Source organism: Channa argus, chromosome 12 (genome assembly GCF_033026475.1).
Source record: "Channa argus isolate prfri chromosome 12, Channa argus male v1.0, whole genome shotgun sequence".
In the NCBI taxonomy this organism is placed as follows: domain Eukaryota; kingdom Metazoa; phylum Chordata; class Actinopteri; order Anabantiformes; family Channidae; genus Channa; species Channa argus.
Window position 1 is genome coordinate 9,988,873 of NC_090208.1, and position 17,855 is coordinate 10,006,727.

Consider the following 17,855-nt stretch of genomic DNA (forward strand, 5'->3'; position numbering starts at 1 on the left):
CCATGCCGCCTAAAACTGTCTCTATCGTGCAAGGTTGTCCATGGTTTTATGGGTTGGAATTATACACTTATTGCCACGCCCCCTAAAACTATCAAAACAGATGTATCTGTGGCGCAATCGGTTAGCGCGTTCGGCTGTTAATCGAAAGGTTGGTGGTTCAAGCCCCCCCAGGGGCGTGGTGGCTGCAAGGTATCCCTAGTTATCCTAGAAGTATTTTTTTTTATAGGGGGTATGAGTTACACACTTGTAGCCACGCCCCCTACAACTACCAATACAGCTGTCTCTGTGGTGCAGTCGGCTGTCAACCGAAAGGTTGGTGGTTCAAGCCCACCCAGGGACGTGCTGGCTTCAAGGTAACTCTAGCTATCCTTGATATTGCTTTATTTTGTAGGGGTTGGAATTATACACTTGTAGCCATGCCGCCTAAAACTGTCTCTATGGTGCAAGGTTGGCCATGCCCCCTTAAATTAGCAATACAGACGTCTCTGTGGCGTTAACCTTGTTAACCGAAAGGTTGGTGGTTCAAGCCCACCCAGGGACGTGCTGGCTTCAAGGTAACTCTAGCTATCCTTGATATTTTTTTATTTTGTAGGGGTTGGAATTAAACACTTTTAGCCACGCCCCCTAAAACTAGCAATACAGATGTCTCTGTGGCGCAATCGGTTAGCGCGTTCGGCTGTTAACCGAAAGGTTGGTGGTTCAAGCCCACCCAGGGACGTGCTGGCTTCAAGGTAACTCTAGCTGTCCTTGATATTTTTTTATTTTGTAGGGGTTGGAATTAAACACTTTTAGCCACGCCCCCAAAATCTAGCAATCTGCGTAGTTTTATTTTATAGGGAGTTTAAGTTATACACTTGTAGCCACGCCCCCTACAACTACCAATACAGCTGTCTCTGTGGTGCAGTTGGCTGTTAACCGCAAGGTTGGTGTTTCAAGCCCACCCAGGGACGTGGTGGCTTCAAGGTAACTCTAGCTATCCTTTACATTGTTTTATTTTGTAGGGGTTGGAATCATACAATTGTAGCCACGCCCCCTAAACCTGTCTCTATGGTGCAAGGTTGGTGGTTAAAGCCCGCCCAGGGATGTGGTGGCTTAAACGTAACCCTAGCTATGCTTGACATTATTTTATTTTGTAGGGGTTGGAATATAACACTTTACATACAAACCCTAGCTATGCTTGACATTGTTTTATTTTGTAATTGTTGGAATTATACACTTGTAGCCACGCCCCCTAAAACTAGCAATACAGATGTCTCTGTGGCGCAATCGGTTAGTGCGTTCGTCTGTTAACCGAAAGGTTGGTGGTTCAAGCCCACCCAGGGACGTGGTGGCTTCAAGGTAACCCTAGTTATCCTACAAGTAGTTTTATTTTATAGGGGGTTTGAGTTATACACTTGTAGCCACGCCCCCTACAACTACCAATACAGCTGTCTCTGTGGTGCAGTCGGCTGTTAACCGAAAGGTTGGTGGTTCAAGCCCACCCAGGGACGTAGTGGCTTCAAGATAACCCTAGTTATTTTAGAAGTAGTTTTATTTTGAACAAGTTAGATTTATACACTTGTAGCCACGCCCCCTACAACTACCAATACAACTGTCTCGGAGGTGCAGTAGGCTGTTAACCGAAAGGTTGGTGGTTCAAGCCCACCCAGGGACGTGGTGGCTTCAAGATAACTCTAGTTATTTTAGAAGTAGTTTTATTTTGAACGGGTTAGATTTATACACTTGTAGCCACGCTTGACATTGTTTTACTTTGTAGGCGTTGGAATTCTACACTTGTAGCCACGCCCCCTAAAGCTGTCTCTATGGTGCAAGGTTGGTGGTTAAAGCCCACCCAGGGAAGTGGTGGCTTCAAGGTAACTCTAGCTATGCTTGACATTGTTTTATTTTGTAGAGGATGGAATTATACACTTGTAGCCATGCCGCATAAAACTGTCTCTATGGTGCAAGGTTGGCAACGCCCCCTTAAACTAGCAATACAGATGTCTCTGTGGCGCAATAGGTTAGCGCATTCGGCTGTTAACCAGAAGGTTGGTGGTTCAAGCCCACCCAGGGGCGTGGTGGTTGCAAGGTATCCCTAGTTATCCTAGAAGTAGTTTTTTTTTATAGGGGGTTTGAGTTATACACTTGTAGCCACGCCCCCTACAACTACCAATACAGCTGTCTCTGTGGTGCAGTCGGCTGTCAACCGAAAGGTTGGTGGTTCAAGCCCACCCAGGGATGTGGTGGCTTAAACGTAACCCTAGCTATACTTGACATTATTTTATTTTGTAGGGGTTGGAATCATACACTTTTAGCCACGCCCCCTAAACCTAGCAATACAGATGTCTCTGTGGCGCAATCGGTTAGAGCGTTCGGCTGTTAACCGAAAGGTTGTTGGTTCAAGCCCACCCAGGGACGTAGTGTCTTCAAGATAACCATAATTATTTTAGAAGTAGTTTTATTTTGAACAGGTTAGATTTATATACTTGTAGCCACGCCCCCTAAAACTAGCAATACAGATGTCTCTGTCGTGCAGTCGGCTGTCAACCGAAAGATTGGTGGTTCAAGCCCACCCAGGGACGTGATGGCTTCAAGGTAACTCTAGCTATCCTTGATATTGTTTTATTTTGTAGAGGGTTTGAGTTATACACTTGTAGCCACGCCCCCTACAACTACCAATACAGCTGTCTCGGAGGTGCAGTAGGCTGTTAACCGAAAGGTTGGTGGTTCAAGCCCACCCAGGAACGTGGTGGCTTCAAGGTAACTCTAGCTATCCTTGATATTGCTTTATTTTGTAGGGGTTGGAATTATACACTTGTAGCCATGCCGCCTAAAACTGTCTCTATGGTGCAAGGTTGGCCATGCCCCCTTAAATTAGCAATACAGACGTCTATGTGGCGTTAACCTTGTTAACCGAAAGGTTGGTGGTTCAAGCCCACCCAGGGACGTGCTGGCTTCAAGGTAACTCTAGCTATCCTTGATATTGTTTTATTTGTAGGGGCTGGAATGAAACACTTTTAGCCACGCCCCCTAAAACTAGCAATACAGATGTCTCTGTGGCGCAATCGGTTAGCGCATTCGGCTGTTAACCGAAAGGTTGGTGGTTCAAGCCCACCCAGGGACGTGCTGGCTTCAAGGTAACTCTAGCTATCCTTGATATTTTTTTATTTTGTAGGGGTTGGAATTAAACACTTTTAGCCACGCCCCCAAAATCTAGCAATACTGATGTCTCTGTGGCGCAATCGGTTTACGCATTCGGCTGTAAACCGAAGGGTTGGTTGTTCAAGTCCACCCAGGGAAGTTGTGTTTTCAAGGTAACCCTAGCTATCCTTTACATTGTTTTATTTTGTAGGGGTTGGAATTATACACTTGTAGCCATGCCCCCTAAAACTGTCTCAATGGTGCAAGGTTGGCCACGCCCCCTTAAACTAGCAACACAGATGTCTCTGTGGCGCAATCGGTTAGCGGGTTCGGCTTTTAAGCGAAAGGTTGGTGGTTCAAGCCCACCCAGGGACGTGGTGGCTTCAAGCTTACCCTAGAAGTAGTTTTATTTTATAGGGAGTTTGAGTTATACACTTGTAGCCTCGCCCCCTACAACTACCAATACAGCTGTCTCTGTGGTGCAGTTGGCTGTTAACCGAAAGGTTGGTGTTTCAAGCCCACCCAGGGACGTGGTGACATCAAGGCAACCCCAGCTATGCTTGACATTTTTTTATTTTTTACGGGTTTGAATTCTACACTTGTAGCCACGCCCCCTAACCCTGTGTCTTTGGTGCAAGGTTGGTGGTTAAAGCCCACCCAGGGATATGGTGGCTTAAACGTAACCTTAGCTATGCTTGACATTATTTTATTTTGTAGGGGTTGGCATCATGCACTTTTAGCCACGCCCCCTAAACCTAGCAATACAGATGTCTCTGTGGCGCAATCGGTTAGAGCGTTTGGCTGTTAACCGAAAGGTTGGTGGTTCAAGCCCACCCAGGGACGTAGTGTCTTCAAGATAACCATAATTATTTTAGAAGTAGTTTTATTTTGAACAGGTTAGATTTATATACTTGTAGCCACGCCCCCTAAAACTAGCATTACAGATGTCTCTGTCGTGCAGTCGGCTGTCAACCGAAAGATTGGTGGTTCAAGCCCACCCAGGGACGTGATGGCTTCAAGGTAACTCTAGCTATCCTTGATATTGTTTTATTTTGTAGAGGGTTTGAGTTATACACTTGTAGCCACGCCCCCTACAACTACCAATACAGCTGTCTCGGAGGTGCAGTAGGCTGTAAACCGAAAGGTTGGTGGTTCAAGCCCACCCAGGAACGTGGTGGCTTCAAGGTAACTCTAGCTATCCTTGATATTGCTTTATTTTGTAGGGGTTGGAATTATACACTTGTAGCCATGCCGCCTAAAACTGTCTCTATGGTGCAAGGTTGGCCACGCCCCCTTAAACGAGCAACACAGATGTCTCTGTGGCGCAATGGGTTAGTGCGTTCGGCTGTTAACCAAAAGGTTGGTGGTTCAAGCCCACCCAGGGACGTGGTGACTTCAAGGCAACCCCAGCTATGCTTGACATTTTTTTATTTTGTAGGGGTTGGAATTCTACACTTGTAGCCACGCCCCCTAAACCTGTCTCTATGGTGCAAGGTTGGTGGTTAAAGCCCACCCAGGGATGTGGTGGCTTAAACGTAACCGTAGCTATGCTTGACATTATTTTATTTTGTAGGGGTTGGAATCATACACTTTTAGCCACGCCCCCTAAAACTAGCAATACAGATGTCTCTGTGGCGCAATCGGTTAGAGCATTTGGCTGTTAACCGAAAGGTTGGTTGTTCAAGCCCACCCAGGGACGTGGTGGCTTCAAGGTAACCCTAGCTATGCTTGACATTGTTTTATTTTGTAGGGGTTGGAATTATACACTTGTTGCCACGCCCCCTAAAACTATCAATACAGATGTCTCTGTGGCCAAAAACTAGCAATACAGATGTCTCTGTGGCGCAATCGGTTAGCGCGTTCGGCTGTTAACCGAAAGGTTGGTGGTTCAAGCCCACCCAGGGGTGTGGTGGCTGCAAGGTATCCCTAGTTATCCTAGAAGTAGTTTTTTTTATAGGGTGTTTGAGTTATACACTTGTAGCCACGCCCCCTACAACTACCAATACAGCTGTCTCTGTGGTGCAGTCGGCTGTCAACCGAAAGGTTGGTGGTTCAACCCCACCCAGGGACGTGATGGCTTCAAGGTAACTCTAGCTATCCTTGATATTGTTTTATTTTGTAGGGGTTGGAATTATACAATTGTAGCCACGCCCCCTAAACCTGTCTCTATGGTGCAAGGTTGGTGGTTAAAGCCCACCCAGGGATGTGGTGGCTTAAACGTAACCCTAGCTATGCTTGACATTATTTTATTTTGTACGGGTTGGAATCATACAGTTTTAGCCACGCCCCCTAAACCTAGCAATACAGATGTCTCTGTGGCGCAATCGGTTAGAGCGTTCGGCTGTTAACTGAAAGGTTGGTGGTTCAAGCCCACCCAGGGACGTAGTGTCTTCAAGATAACCATAATTATTTTAGAAGTAGTTTTATTTTGAACAGGTTAGATCTATACACTTGTAGCCACGCCCCCTAAAACTAGCAATACAGATGTCTCTGTGGAGCAATAGGTTAGTGCGTTCGGCTGTTAACCGAAAGGTTGGTGGTTCAAGCCCACCCAGGGACGTGTTGGCTTCAATGTAACCCTAGTTATACTAGAAGTAGTTTTATTTTATAGAGGGTTTGAGTTATACACTTGTAGCCACGCCCCCTACAACTACCAATAAAGCTGTCTCGGAGGTGCAGTAGGCTGTTAACCGAAAGGTTGGTGGTTCAAGTCCACCCAGGAACGTGGTGGCTTCAAGGTAACTCTAGCTATCCTTGATATTGCTTTATTTTGTAGGGGTTGGAATTATACACTTCTAGCCATGCCGCCTAAAACTGTCTCTATGGTGCAAGGTTGGCCATGCCCCCTTAAACTAGCAATACAGACGTCTCTGTGGCGCAATGGGTTAGCGCGTTCGGCTGTTAACCGAAAGGTTGGTGATTCAAGCCCTCCCAGGGAAGTGGTGGTTTCAAGGTAACCCTAGCTATGCTTGACATTTTTTTATTTTGTAGGGGTTGGAATTATACACTTGTAGCCACGCCCCCTAAAACTAGCAACACAGATGTCTCTGTGGTGCAATCGGTTAGCGTGTTCGGCTGTTAACCGAAAGGTTGGTGGTTCAAGCCCACCCAGGGATGTGGTGTCCTCGAGGTAACCCTATCTATGCTTGACATTGTTTTATTTTGTAATTGTTGGAATTATACACTTGTAGCCACGCCCCCTAAAACTAGCAATACAGATGTCTCTGTGGCGCAATAGGTTAGCGCGTTTGGCTGTTAACCGAAAGGTTGGTGGTTCAAGCCCACCCAGGGACGTGGTGGCTTCAAGGTAACCCTAGTTATTCCACAAGTAGTTTTATTTTATAGGGGGTTTGAGTTATACACTTGTAGCCACGCCCCCTACAACTACCAATACAGCTGTCTCTGTGGTGCAATCGGCTGTTAACCGAAAGGTTGGTGGTTCAAGCCCACCCAGGGACGTAGTGGCTTCAAGATAACCCTAGTTATTTTAGAAGTAGTTTTATTTTGAACAGGTTAGATTTATACACTTGTAGCCACGCCCCCTACAACTACCAATACAACTGTCTCGGAGGTGCAGTAGGCTGTTAACCGAAAGGTTGGTGGTTCAAGCCCACCCAGGGACGTGGTGGCTTCAAGATAACTCTAGTTATTTTAGAAGTAGTTTTATTTTGAACGGGTTAGATTTATACACTTGTAGCCACGCTTGACATTGTTTTACTTTGTAGGCGTTGGAATTCTACACTTGTAGCCACGCCCCCTAAAGCTGTCTCTATGGTGCAAGGTTGGTGGTTAAAGCCCACCCAGGGACGTGGTGGCTTCAAGGTAACGCTAGCTATGCTTGACATTGTTTTATTTTGTAGGGGATGGAATTATACACTTGTAGCCATGCCGCCTAAAACTGTCTCTATGGTGCAAGGTTGGCCACGCCCCCTTAAACTAGCAATACAGATGTCTCTGTGGCGCAATAGGTTACCGCGTTCGGCTGTTAACCGAAAGGTTGGTGGTTCAATCCCACCCAGGGGCGTGGTGGTTGCAAGGTATCCCTAGTTATCCTAGAAGTAGTTTTTTTTTATAGGGGGTTTGAGTTATACACTTGTAGGCACACCTCCTACAACTACCAATCCAGCTGTCTCTGTGGTGCAGTCGGCTGTCAACCGAAAGGTTGGTGGTTCAAGCCCACCCAGGGACGTGCTGGCTTCAAGGTAACTCTAGCTATCCTTGATATTGCTTTATTTTGTAGGGGTTGGAATTATACACTTGTAGCCATGCCGCCTAAAACTGTCTCTATGGTGCAAGGTTGGCCATGCCCCCTTAAATTAGCAATACAGACGTCTCTGTGGCGTTAACCTTGTTAACCGAAAGGTTGGTGGTTCAAGCCCACCCAGGGACGTGCTGGCTTCAAGGTAACTCTAGCTATCCTTGATATTTTTTTATTTTGTAGGGGTTGGAATTAAACACTTTTAGCCACGCCCCCTAAAACTAGCAATACAGATGTCTCTGTGGCGCAATCGGTTAGCGCGTTCGGCTGTTAACCGAAAGGTTGGTGGTTCAAGCCCACCCAGGGACGTGCTGGCTTCAAGGTAACTCTAGCTGTCCTTGATATTTTTTTATTTTGTAGGGGTTGGAATTAAAAACTTTTAGCCACGCCCCCAAAATCTAGCAATCTGCGTAGTTTTATTTTATAGGGAGTTTAAGTTATACACTTGTAGCCACGCCCCCTACAACTACCAATACAGCTGTCTCTGTGGTGCAGTTGGCTGTTAACCGAAAGGTTGGTATTTCAAGCCCACCCAGGGACGTGGTGGCTTCAAGGTAACTCTAGCTATCCTTTACATTGTTTTATTTTGTAGGGGTTGGAATCATACAATTGTAGCCACGCCCCCTAAACCTGTCTCTATGGTGCAAGGTTGGTGGTTAAAGCCCGCCCAGGGATGTGGTGGCTTAAACGTAACCCTAGCTATGCTTGACATTATTTTATTTTGTAGGGGTTGGAATATAACACTTTACATACAAACCCTAGCTATGCTTGACATTGTTTTATTTTGTAATTGTTGGAATTATACACTTGTAGCCACGCCCCCTAAAACTAGCAATACAGATGTCTCTGTGGCGCAATCGGTTAGCGCGTTCGGCTGTTAACTGAAAGGTTGGTGGTTCAAGCCCACCCAGGGACGTGGTGGCTTCAAGGTAACCCTAGTTATCCTACAAGTAGTTTTATTTTATAGGGGGTTTGAGTTATACACTTGTAGCCACGCCCCCTACAACTACCAATACAGCTGTCTCTGTGGTGCAGTCGGCTGTTAACCGAAAGGTTGGTGGTTCAAGCCCACCCAGGGACGTAGTGGCTTCAAGATAACCCTAGTTATTTTAGAAGTAGTTTTATTTTGAACAAAACTAAAACTGTCTCTATGGTGCAAGGTTGGCCATGCCCCCTTAAACTAGCAATACAGACGTCTCTGTGGCGCAATCGGTTAGCGCGTTCGGCTGTTAACCGAAAGGTTTGTGGTTCAAGCCCACCCAGGGACGTGCTGGCTTCAAGGTAACTCTAGCTATCCTTGATATTGTTTTATTTTGTAGGGGTTGGAATTATACACTTGTAGCCACGCCCCCTAAAACTAGCAATACAGATGTCTCTGTGGCGCAATAGGTTAGCGCGTTCGGCTGTTAACCGAAAGGTTGGTGGTTCAAGCCCACCCAGGGACGTGCTGGCTTCAAGGTAACTCTAGCTATCCTTGATATTTTTTTATTTTGTAGGGGTTGGAATTAAACACTTTTAGCCACGCCCCCAAAATCTAGCAATACAGATGTCTCTGTGGCGCAATCGGTTTACGCATTCGGCTGTAAACCGAAGGGTTGGTTGTTCAAGTCCACCCAGGGAGGTTGTGTTTTCAAGGTAACCCTAGTTATCCTTTACATTGTTTTATTTTGTAGGGGTTGGAATTATACACTTGTAGCCATGCCCCCTAAAACTAGCAATACAGATGTCTCTGTGGCGCAATCGGTTAGCGCATTTGGCTGTTAACCGAAAGGTTGGTGGTTCAAGCCCACCCAGGGACGTGGTGGCTTCAAGGTAACCCTAGCTATGCTTGACATTGTTTTATTTTGTAGGGGTTGGAATTATACACTTGTTGCCACGCCCCCTAAAACTATCAATACAGATGTCTCTGAGGCGCAATCGGTTAGTGCGTTCGTCTGTTAACCGAAAGGTTGGTGGTTCAAGCCCACCCAGGGACGTGGTGGCTTCAAGATAACCCTAGTTATCCTAGAAGTAGTTTTATTTTATAGGGAGTTTGAGTTATACACTTGTAGCCACGCCCCCTACAACTACCAATACAGCTGTCTCTGTGGTGCAGTTGGCTGTTAACCGAAAGGTTGGCGTTTCAAGCCCACCCAGGGACGTGGTGGCTTCAAGGTAACTCTAGCTATCCTTTACATTGTTTTATTTTGTAGGGGTTGGAATCATACAATTGTAGCCACGCCCCCTAAACCTGTCTCTATGGTGCAAGGTTGGTGGTTAAAGCCCGCCCAGGGATGTGGTGGCTTAAACGTAACCCTAGCTATGCTTGACATTATTTTATTTTGTAGGGGTTGGAATATAACACTTTACATACAAACCCTAGCTATGCTTGACATTGTTTTATTTTGTAATTGTTGGAATTATACACTTGTAGCCACGCCCCCTAAAACTAGCAATACAGATGTCTCTGTGGCGCAATCGGTTAGCGCGTTCGGCTGTTAACTGAAAGGTTGGTGGTTCAAGCCCACCCAGGGACGTGGTGGCTTCAAGGTAACCCTAGTTATCCTACAAGTAGTTTTATTTTATAGGGGGTTTGAGTTATACACTTGTAGCCACGCCCCCTACAACTACCAATACAGCTGTCTCTGTGGTGCAGTAGGCTGTTAACCGAAAGGTTGGTGGTTCAAGCCCACCCAGGGACGTAGTGGCTTCAAGATAACCCTAGTTATTTTAGAAGTAGTTTTATTTTGAACAAAACTAAAACTGTCTCTATGGTGCAAGGTTGGCCATGCCCCCTTAAACTAGCAATACAGACGTCTCTGTGGCGCAATAGGTTAGCGCGTTCGGCTGTTAACCGAAAGGTTTGTGGTTCAAACCCACCCAGGGACGTGCTGGCTTCAAGGTAACTCTAGCTATCCTTGATATTGTTTTATTTTGTAGGGGTTGGAATTATACACTTGTAGCCACGCCCCCTAAAACTAGCAATACAGATGTCTCTGTGGCGCAATAGGTTAGCGCGTTCGGCTGTTAACCGAAAGGTTGGTGGTTCAAGCCCACCCAGGGACGTGCTGGCTGCAAGGTAACTCTAGCTATCCTTGATATTTTTTTATTTTGTAGGGGTTGGAATTAAACACTTTTAGCCACGCCCCCAAAATCTAGCAATACAGATGTCTCTGTGGCGCAATCGGTTTACGCATTCGGCTGTAAACCGAAGGGTTGGTTGTTCAAGTCCACCCAGGGAGGTTGTGTTTTCAAGGTAACCCTAGTTATCCTTTACATTGTTTTATTTTGTAGGGGTTGGAATTATACACTTGTAGCCATGCCCCCTAAAACTGTCTCAATGGTGCAAGGTTGGCCACGCCCCCTTAAACTAGCAACACAGATGTCTCTGTGGCGCAATCGGTTAGCGGGTTCGGCTTTTAACCGAAAGGTTGGTGGTTCAAGCCCACCCAGAGACGTGGTGGCTTCAAGGTTATCCTAGAAGTAGTTTTATTTTATAGGGAGTTTGAGTTATACACTTGTAGCCTCGCCCCCTACAACTACCAATACAGCTGTCTCTGTCGTGCAGTTGGCTGTTAACCGAAAGGTTGGTGTTTCAAGCCCACCCAGGGACGTGGTGACATCAAGGCAACCCCAGCTATGCTTGACATTTTTTTATTTTTTAGGGGTTGGAATTCTACACTTGTAGCCACGCCCCCTAAACCTGTGTCTTTGGTGCAAGGTTGGTGGTTAAAGCCCACCCAGGGATGTGGTGGCTTAAACGTAACCCTAGCTATGCTTGACATTATTTTATTTTGTAGGGGTTGGAATCATACACTTTTAGCCACGTCCCCTAAAACTAGCAATACAGATGTCTCTGTGGCGCAATCGGTTAGCGCATTTGGCTGTTAGCCGAAAGGTTGGTGGTTCAAGCCCACCCAGGGACGTGGTGGCTTCAAGGTAACTCTAGCTATGCTTGACATTGTTTTATTTTGTAGGGGTTGGAATTATACACTTATTGCCACGCCCCCTAAAACTAGCAATACAGATGTCTCTGTGGCGCTATCGGTTAGCGCATTTGGCTGTTAACCGAAAGGTTGGTGGTTCAAGCCCACCCAGGGACGTGGTGGCTTCAAGGTAACCCTAGTTATTTTAGAAGTAGTTTTATTTTGAATGGGTTAGATTTATACACTTGTAGCCACGCTTGACATTGTTTTACTTTGTAGGGGTTGGAATTCTACACTTGTAGCCACGCCCCCTAAAGCTGTCTCTATGGTGCAAGGTTGGTGGTTAAAGCCCACCCAGGGACGTGGTGGCTTCAAGGTAAATCTAGCTATCCTTGATATTGCTTTATTTTGTAGGGGTTGGCCATGCCCCCTTAAACTAGCAATACAGACGTCTCTGTGGCGCAATGGGTTAGCGCGTTCGGCTGTTAACCGAAAGGTTGGTGGGTCAAGCCCACCCAGGGACGTGGTGGCCTCAAGTTAACCCTATCTATGCTTGACATTGTTTTATTTTGTAGGGGTTGGAATTTTACAGTTGTAGCCACGCCCCCTAAAACTAGCAATACAGATGTCTCTGTGGCGCAATAGGTTAGCGCGTTCAGCTGTTAACCGAAAGGTTGGTGGTTTAAGCCCACCCAGGGACGTGGTGGCTTCAAGGTTATCCTAGAAGTAGTTTTATTTTATAGGGAGTTTGAGTTATACACTTGTAGCCACGCCCCCTACAACTACCAATACAGCTTTCTCTGTGGTGCAGTTGGCTGTTAACCGAAAGGTTGGTGTTTCAAGCCCACCCAGGGACGTGGTGACTTCAAGGCAACCCCAGCTATGCTTGACATTTTTTTATTTTTTAGGGGTTGGAATTCTACACTTGTAGCCACGCCCCCTAAACCTGTGTCTATGGTGCAAGGTTGGTGGTTAAAGCCCACCCAGGGATGTGGTGGCTTAAACGTAACCCTAGCTATGCTTGACATTATTTTATTTTGTAGGGGTCGGAATCATACACTTTTAGCCACGCCCCCTAAAACTAGCTATACAGATGTCTCTGTGGCGCAATCGGTTAGCGCATTTGGCTGTTAGCCGAAAGGTTGGTGGTTCAAGCCCACCCAGGAACGTGGTGGCTTCAACATAACTCTAGCTATTCTTGATATTGCTTTATTTTGTAGGGGTTGGAATTATACACTTGTAGCCACGCCCCCTTAAACTAGCAATACAGACGTCTCTGTGGCGCAATCGGTTAGCGCGTTCGGCTGTTAACCGAAAGATTGGTGGTTCAAGCCCACCCAGGGACGTGCTGGCTTCAAGGTAACCCTAGTTATTTTAGAAGTAGTTTTATTTTGAACAGGTTAGATTTATACACTTTATTATACACTTGTAGCCACGCCCCCTAAAACTAGCAATACAGATGTCTCTGTGGCGCAATCGGTTAGCGCATTTGGCTGTTAGCCGAAAGGTTGGTGGTTCAAGCCCACCCAGGAACGTGGTGGCTTCAAGGTAACTCTAGCTATCCTTGATATTGCTTTATTTTGTAGGGGTTGGAATTATACACTTGTAGCCATGCCGCCTAAAACTGTCTCTATCGTGCAAGGTTGTCCATGGTTTTATGGGTTGGAATTATACACTTATTGCCACGCCCCCTAAAACTATCAAAACAGATGTATCTGTGGCGCAATCGGTTAGCGCGTTCGGCTGTTAATCGAAAGGTTGGTGGTTCAAGCCCCCCCAGGGGCGTGGTGGCTGCAAGGTATCCCTAGTTATCCTAGAAGTATTTTTTTTTTATAGGGGGTATGAGTTACACACTTGTAGCCACGCCCCCTACAACTACCAATACAGCTGTCTCTGTGGTGCAGTCGGCTGTCAACCGAAAGGTTGGTGGTTCAAGCCCACCCAGGGACGTGCTGGCTTCAAGGTAACTCTAGCTATCCTTGATATTGCTTTATTTTGTAGGGGTTGGAATTATACACTTGTAGCCATGCCGCCTAAAACTGTCTCTATGGTGCAAGGTTGGCCATGCCCCCTTAAATTAGCAATACAGACGTCTCTGTGGCGTTAACCTTGTTAACCGAAAGGTTGGTGGTTCAAGCCCACCCAGGGACGTGCTGGCTTCAAGGTAACTCTAGCTATCCTTGATATTTTTTTATTTTGTAGGGGTTGGAATTAAACACTTTTAGCCACGCCCCCTAAAACTAGCAATACAGATGTCTCTGTGGCGCAATCGGTTAGCGCGTTCGGCTGTTAACCGAAAGGTTGGTGGTTCAAGCCCACCCAGGGACGTGCTGGCTTCAAGGTAACTCTAGCTGTCCTTGATATTTTTTTATTTTGTAGGGGTTGGAATTAAACACTTTTAGCCACGCCCCCAAAATCTAGCAATCTGCGTAGTTTTATTTTATAGGGAGTTTAAGTTATACACTTGTAGCCACGCCCCCTACAACTACCAATACAGCTGTCTCTGTGGTGCAGTTGGCTGTTAACCGAAAGGTTGTTGGTTCAAGCCCACCCAGGGACGTAGTGTCTTCAAGATAACCATAATTATTTTAGAAGTAGTTTTATTTTGAACAGGTTAGATTTATATACTTGTAGCCACGCCCCCTAAAACTAGCAATACAGATGTCTCTGTCGTGCAGTCGGCTGTCAACCGAAAGATTGGTGGTTCAAGCCCACCCAGGGACGTGATGGCTTCAAGGTAACTCTAGCTATCCTTGATATTGTTTTATTTTGTAGAGGGTTTGAGTTATACACTTGTAGCCACGCCCCCTACAACTACCAATACAGCTGTCTCGGAGGTGCAGTAGGCTGTTAACCGAAAGGTTGGTGGTTCAAGCCCACCCAGGAACGTGGTGGCTTCAAGGTAACTCTAGCTATCCTTGATATTGCTTTATTTTGTAGGGGTTGGAATTATACACTTGTAGCCATGCCGCCTAAAACTGTCTCTATGGTGCAAGGTTGGCCATGCCCCCTTAAATTAGCAATACAGACGTCTATGTGGCGTTAACCTTGTTAACCGAAAGGTTGGTGGTTCAAGCCCACCCAGGGACGTGCTGGCTTCAAGGTAACTCTAGCTATCCTTGATATTGTTTTATTTGTAGGGGCTGGAATGAAACACTTTTAGCCACGCCCCCTAAAACTAGCAATACAGATGTCTCTGTGGCGCAATCGGTTAGCGCATTCGGCTGTTAACCGAAAGGTTGGTGGTTCAAGCCCACCCAGGGACGTGCTGGCTTCAAGGTAACTCTAGCTATCCTTGATATTTTTTTATTTTGTAGGGGTTGGAATTAAACACTTTTAGCCACGCCCCCAAAATCTAGCAATACTGATGTCTCTGTGGCGCAATCGGTTTACGCATTCGGCTGTAAACCGAAGGGTTGGTTGTTCAAGTCCACCCAGGGAAGTTGTGTTTTCAAGGTAACCCTAGCTATCCTTTACATTGTTTTATTTTGTAGGGGTTGGAATTATACACTTGTAGCCATGCCCCCTAAAACTGTCTCAATGGTGCAAGGTTGGCCACGCCCCCTTAAACTAGCAACACAGATGTCTCTGTGGCGCAATCGGTTAGCGGGTTCGGCTTTTAAGCGAAAGGTTGGTGGTTCAAGCCCACCCAGGGACGTGGTGGCTTCAAGCTTACCCTAGAAGTAGTTTTATTTTATAGGGAGTTTGAGTTATACACTTGTAGCCTCGCCCCCTACAACTACCAATACAGCTGTCTCTGTGGTGCAGTTGGCTGTTAACCGAAAGGTTGGTGTTTCAAGCCCACCCAGGGACGTGGTGACATCAAGGCAACCCCAGCTATGCTTGACATTTTTTTATTTTTTACGGGTTTGAATTCTACACTTGTAGCCACGCCCCCTAACCCTGTGTCTTTGGTGCAAGGTTGGTGGTTAAAGCCCACCCAGGGATATGGTGGCTTAAACGTAACCTTAGCTATGCTTGACATTATTTTATTTTGTAGGGGTTGGCATCATGCACTTTTAGCCACGCCCCCTAAACCTAGCAATACAGATGTCTCTGTGGCGCAATCGGTTAGAGCGTTTGGCTGTTAACCGAAAGGTTGGTGGTTCAAGCCCACCCAGGGACGTAGTGTCTTCAAGATAACCATAATTATTTTAGAAGTAGTTTTATTTTGAACAGGTTAGATTTATATACTTGTAGCCACGCCCCCTAAAACTAGCATTACAGATGTCTCTGTCGTGCAGTCGGCTGTCAACCGAAAGATTGGTGGTTCAAGCCCACCCAGGGACGTGATGGCTTCAAGGTAACTCTAGCTATCCTTGATATTGTTTTATTTTGTAGAGGGTTTGAGTTATACACTTGTAGCCACGCCCCCTACAACTACCAATACAGCTGTCTCGGAGGTGCAGTAGGCTGTAAACCGAAAGGTTGGTGGTTCAAGCCCACCCAGGAACGTGGTGGCTTCAAGGTAACTCTAGCTATCCTTGATATTGCTTTATTTTGTAGGGGTTGGAATTATACACTTGTAGCCATGCCGCCTAAAACTGTCTCTATGGTGCAAGGTTGGCCACGCCCCCTTAAACGAGCAACACAGATGTCTCTGTGGCGCAATGGGTTAGCGCGTTCGGCTGTTAACCAAAAGGTTGGTGGTTCAAGCCCACCCAGGGACGTGGTGACTTCAAGGCAACCCCAGCTATGCTTGACATTTTTTTATTTTGTAGGGGTTGGAATTCTACACTTGTAGCCACGCCCCCTAAACCTGTCTCTATGGTGCAAGGTTGGTGGTTAAAGCCCACCCAGGGATGTGGTGGCTTAAACGTAACCGTAGCTATGCTTGACATTATTTTATTTTGTAGGGGTTGGAATCATACACTTTTAGCCACGCCCCCTAAAACTAGCAATACAGATGTCTCTGTGGCGCAATCGGTTAGAGCATTTGGCTGTTAACCGAAAGGTTGGTTGTTCAAGCCCACCCAGGGACGTGGTGGCTTCAAGGTAACCCTAGCTATGCTTGACATTGTTTTATTTTGTAGGGGTTGGAATTATACACTTGTTGCCACGCCCCCTAAAACTATCAATACAGATGTCTCTGTGGCCAAAAACTAGCAATACAGATGTCTCTGTGGCGCAATACGTTAGTGCGTTCGGCTGTTAACCAAAAGGTTGGTGGTTCAAGCCCACCCAGGGACGTGGTGACTTCAAGGCAACCCCAGCTATGCTTGACATTTTTTTATTTTGTAGGGGTTGGAATTATACACTTGTAGCCACGCCCCCTAAACCTGTCTCTATGGTGCAAGGTTGGTGGTTAAAGCCCACCCAGGGATGTGGTGGCTTAAACGTAACCCTAGCTATGCTTGACATTATTTTATTTTGTAGGGGTCTGAATCATACACTTTTAGCCACGCCCCCTAAAACTAGCAATACAGATGTCTCTGTGGCGCAATGGGTTAGAGCGTTCGGCTGTTAACCAAAAGGTTGGTGGTTCCAGCCCTCCCAGGGACGTGGTGGTTTAAGGTAACCCTAGCTATGCTTGACATTTTTTTATTTTGTAGGGGTTGGAATTATACACTTGTAGCCACGCCCCCTAAAACTAGCAATACAGATGTCTCTGTGGTGCAATGGGTTAGCGCGTTCGGCTGTTAACTGAAAGGTTGGTGGTTCAAGCCCACCCAGGGACGTGGTGGCTTCAAGGTAACCCTAGCTATGCTTGACATTTTTTTATTTTGTAGGGGTTGGAATTATACACTTGTAGCCACGCCCCCTAAAACTAGCAATACAGATGTCTCTGTGGTGCAATGGGTTAGCGCGTTCGGCTGTTAACTGAAAGGTTGGTGGTTCAAGCCCACCCAGGGACGTGGTGGCTTCAAGGTAACTCTAGCTATCCTTGATATTGTTTTATTTTGTAGGGGTTGGAATTGTACACTTGTGGCCATGCCGCCTAAAAGTGTCTCCATGGTGCAAGGTTGGCCACGCCCCCTTAAACTAGCAACACAGATGTCTCTGTGGCTCAATGGGTTAGCGCATTCGGCTGTTAACCGAAAAGTTGGTGGTTCAAGCCCACCCAGGGACGTGGTGGCCTCAAGGTAACCCTATCTATGCTTGACATTGTTTTATTTTGTAGGGGTTGGAATTATACACTTGTAGCCACGCCCCCTAAAACTAGCAATACAGATGTCTCTGTGGCGCAATAGGTTAGCCCGTTCGGCTGTTAACCAAAAGGTTGGTGGTTCAAGCCCACCCAGGGAGGTGGTGGCTTCAAGGTAACCCTAGTTATCCCAGAAGTAGTTTTATTTTATAGGGGGTTTGAGTTATACACTTGTAGCCACGCCCCCTACAACTACCAATACAGCTGTCTCTGTGGTGCAGTCGGCTGTTAACCGAAAGGTTGGTGGTTCAAGCCCACCCAGGGACGTGGTGGCTTCAAGGTAACTCTAGCTATCCTTGATATTGTTTTATTTTGTAGGGGTTGGAATTATACACTTGTAGCCATGCCGCCTAAAACTGTCTCTATGGTGCAAGGTTGGCCACGCCCCCTTAAACGAGCAACACAGATGTCTCTGTGGCGCAATGGG

At 46.4% G+C, this 17,855-nt stretch overlaps 1 protein-coding gene and 15 non-coding genes across 16 annotated transcripts in view; 15 read left to right on the top strand and 1 right to left on the bottom strand.

Moving 5' to 3' along the window:
• The window catches only part of LOC137136866 (GRB2-associated-binding protein 1-like), a 240,163-nt gene that overhangs the window by 205,726 nt on the left and 16,582 nt on the right, over positions 1 to 17,855 (bottom strand). The window lies entirely within an intron of this gene.
• Positions 645 to 718, top strand: trnan-guu (transfer RNA asparagine (anticodon GUU)). Its single transcript has one exon. It is a non-coding gene; the product is annotated as a tRNA-Asn (tRNA).
• trnan-guu (transfer RNA asparagine (anticodon GUU)) lies at positions 3,030 to 3,103 on the top strand. The gene has a single exon. It is a non-coding gene; the product is annotated as a tRNA-Asn (tRNA).
• On the top strand, positions 4,954 to 5,027 carry trnan-guu (transfer RNA asparagine (anticodon GUU)). The gene has a single exon. It is a non-coding gene; the product is annotated as a tRNA-Asn (tRNA).
• trnan-guu (transfer RNA asparagine (anticodon GUU)) lies at positions 6,341 to 6,414 on the top strand. Its single transcript has one exon. It is a non-coding gene; the product is annotated as a tRNA-Asn (tRNA).
• On the top strand, positions 7,614 to 7,687 carry trnan-guu (transfer RNA asparagine (anticodon GUU)). Its single transcript has one exon. It is a non-coding gene; the product is annotated as a tRNA-Asn (tRNA).
• Positions 8,221 to 8,294, top strand: trnan-guu (transfer RNA asparagine (anticodon GUU)). The gene has a single exon. It is a non-coding gene; the product is annotated as a tRNA-Asn (tRNA).
• On the top strand, positions 8,750 to 8,823 carry trnan-guu (transfer RNA asparagine (anticodon GUU)). The gene has a single exon. It is a non-coding gene; the product is annotated as a tRNA-Asn (tRNA).
• trnan-guu (transfer RNA asparagine (anticodon GUU)) lies at positions 9,104 to 9,177 on the top strand. The gene has a single exon. It is a non-coding gene; the product is annotated as a tRNA-Asn (tRNA).
• Positions 9,821 to 9,894, top strand: trnan-guu (transfer RNA asparagine (anticodon GUU)). Its single transcript has one exon. It is a non-coding gene; the product is annotated as a tRNA-Asn (tRNA).
• On the top strand, positions 10,350 to 10,423 carry trnan-guu (transfer RNA asparagine (anticodon GUU)). The gene has a single exon. It is a non-coding gene; the product is annotated as a tRNA-Asn (tRNA).
• On the top strand, positions 10,742 to 10,815 carry trnak-uuu (transfer RNA lysine (anticodon UUU)). Its single transcript has one exon. It is a non-coding gene; the product is annotated as a tRNA-Lys (tRNA).
• trnan-guu (transfer RNA asparagine (anticodon GUU)) lies at positions 12,556 to 12,629 on the top strand. Its single transcript has one exon. It is a non-coding gene; the product is annotated as a tRNA-Asn (tRNA).
• On the top strand, positions 13,538 to 13,611 carry trnan-guu (transfer RNA asparagine (anticodon GUU)). The gene has a single exon. It is a non-coding gene; the product is annotated as a tRNA-Asn (tRNA).
• On the top strand, positions 14,476 to 14,549 carry trnan-guu (transfer RNA asparagine (anticodon GUU)). Its single transcript has one exon. It is a non-coding gene; the product is annotated as a tRNA-Asn (tRNA).
• On the top strand, positions 15,880 to 15,953 carry trnan-guu (transfer RNA asparagine (anticodon GUU)). Its single transcript has one exon. It is a non-coding gene; the product is annotated as a tRNA-Asn (tRNA).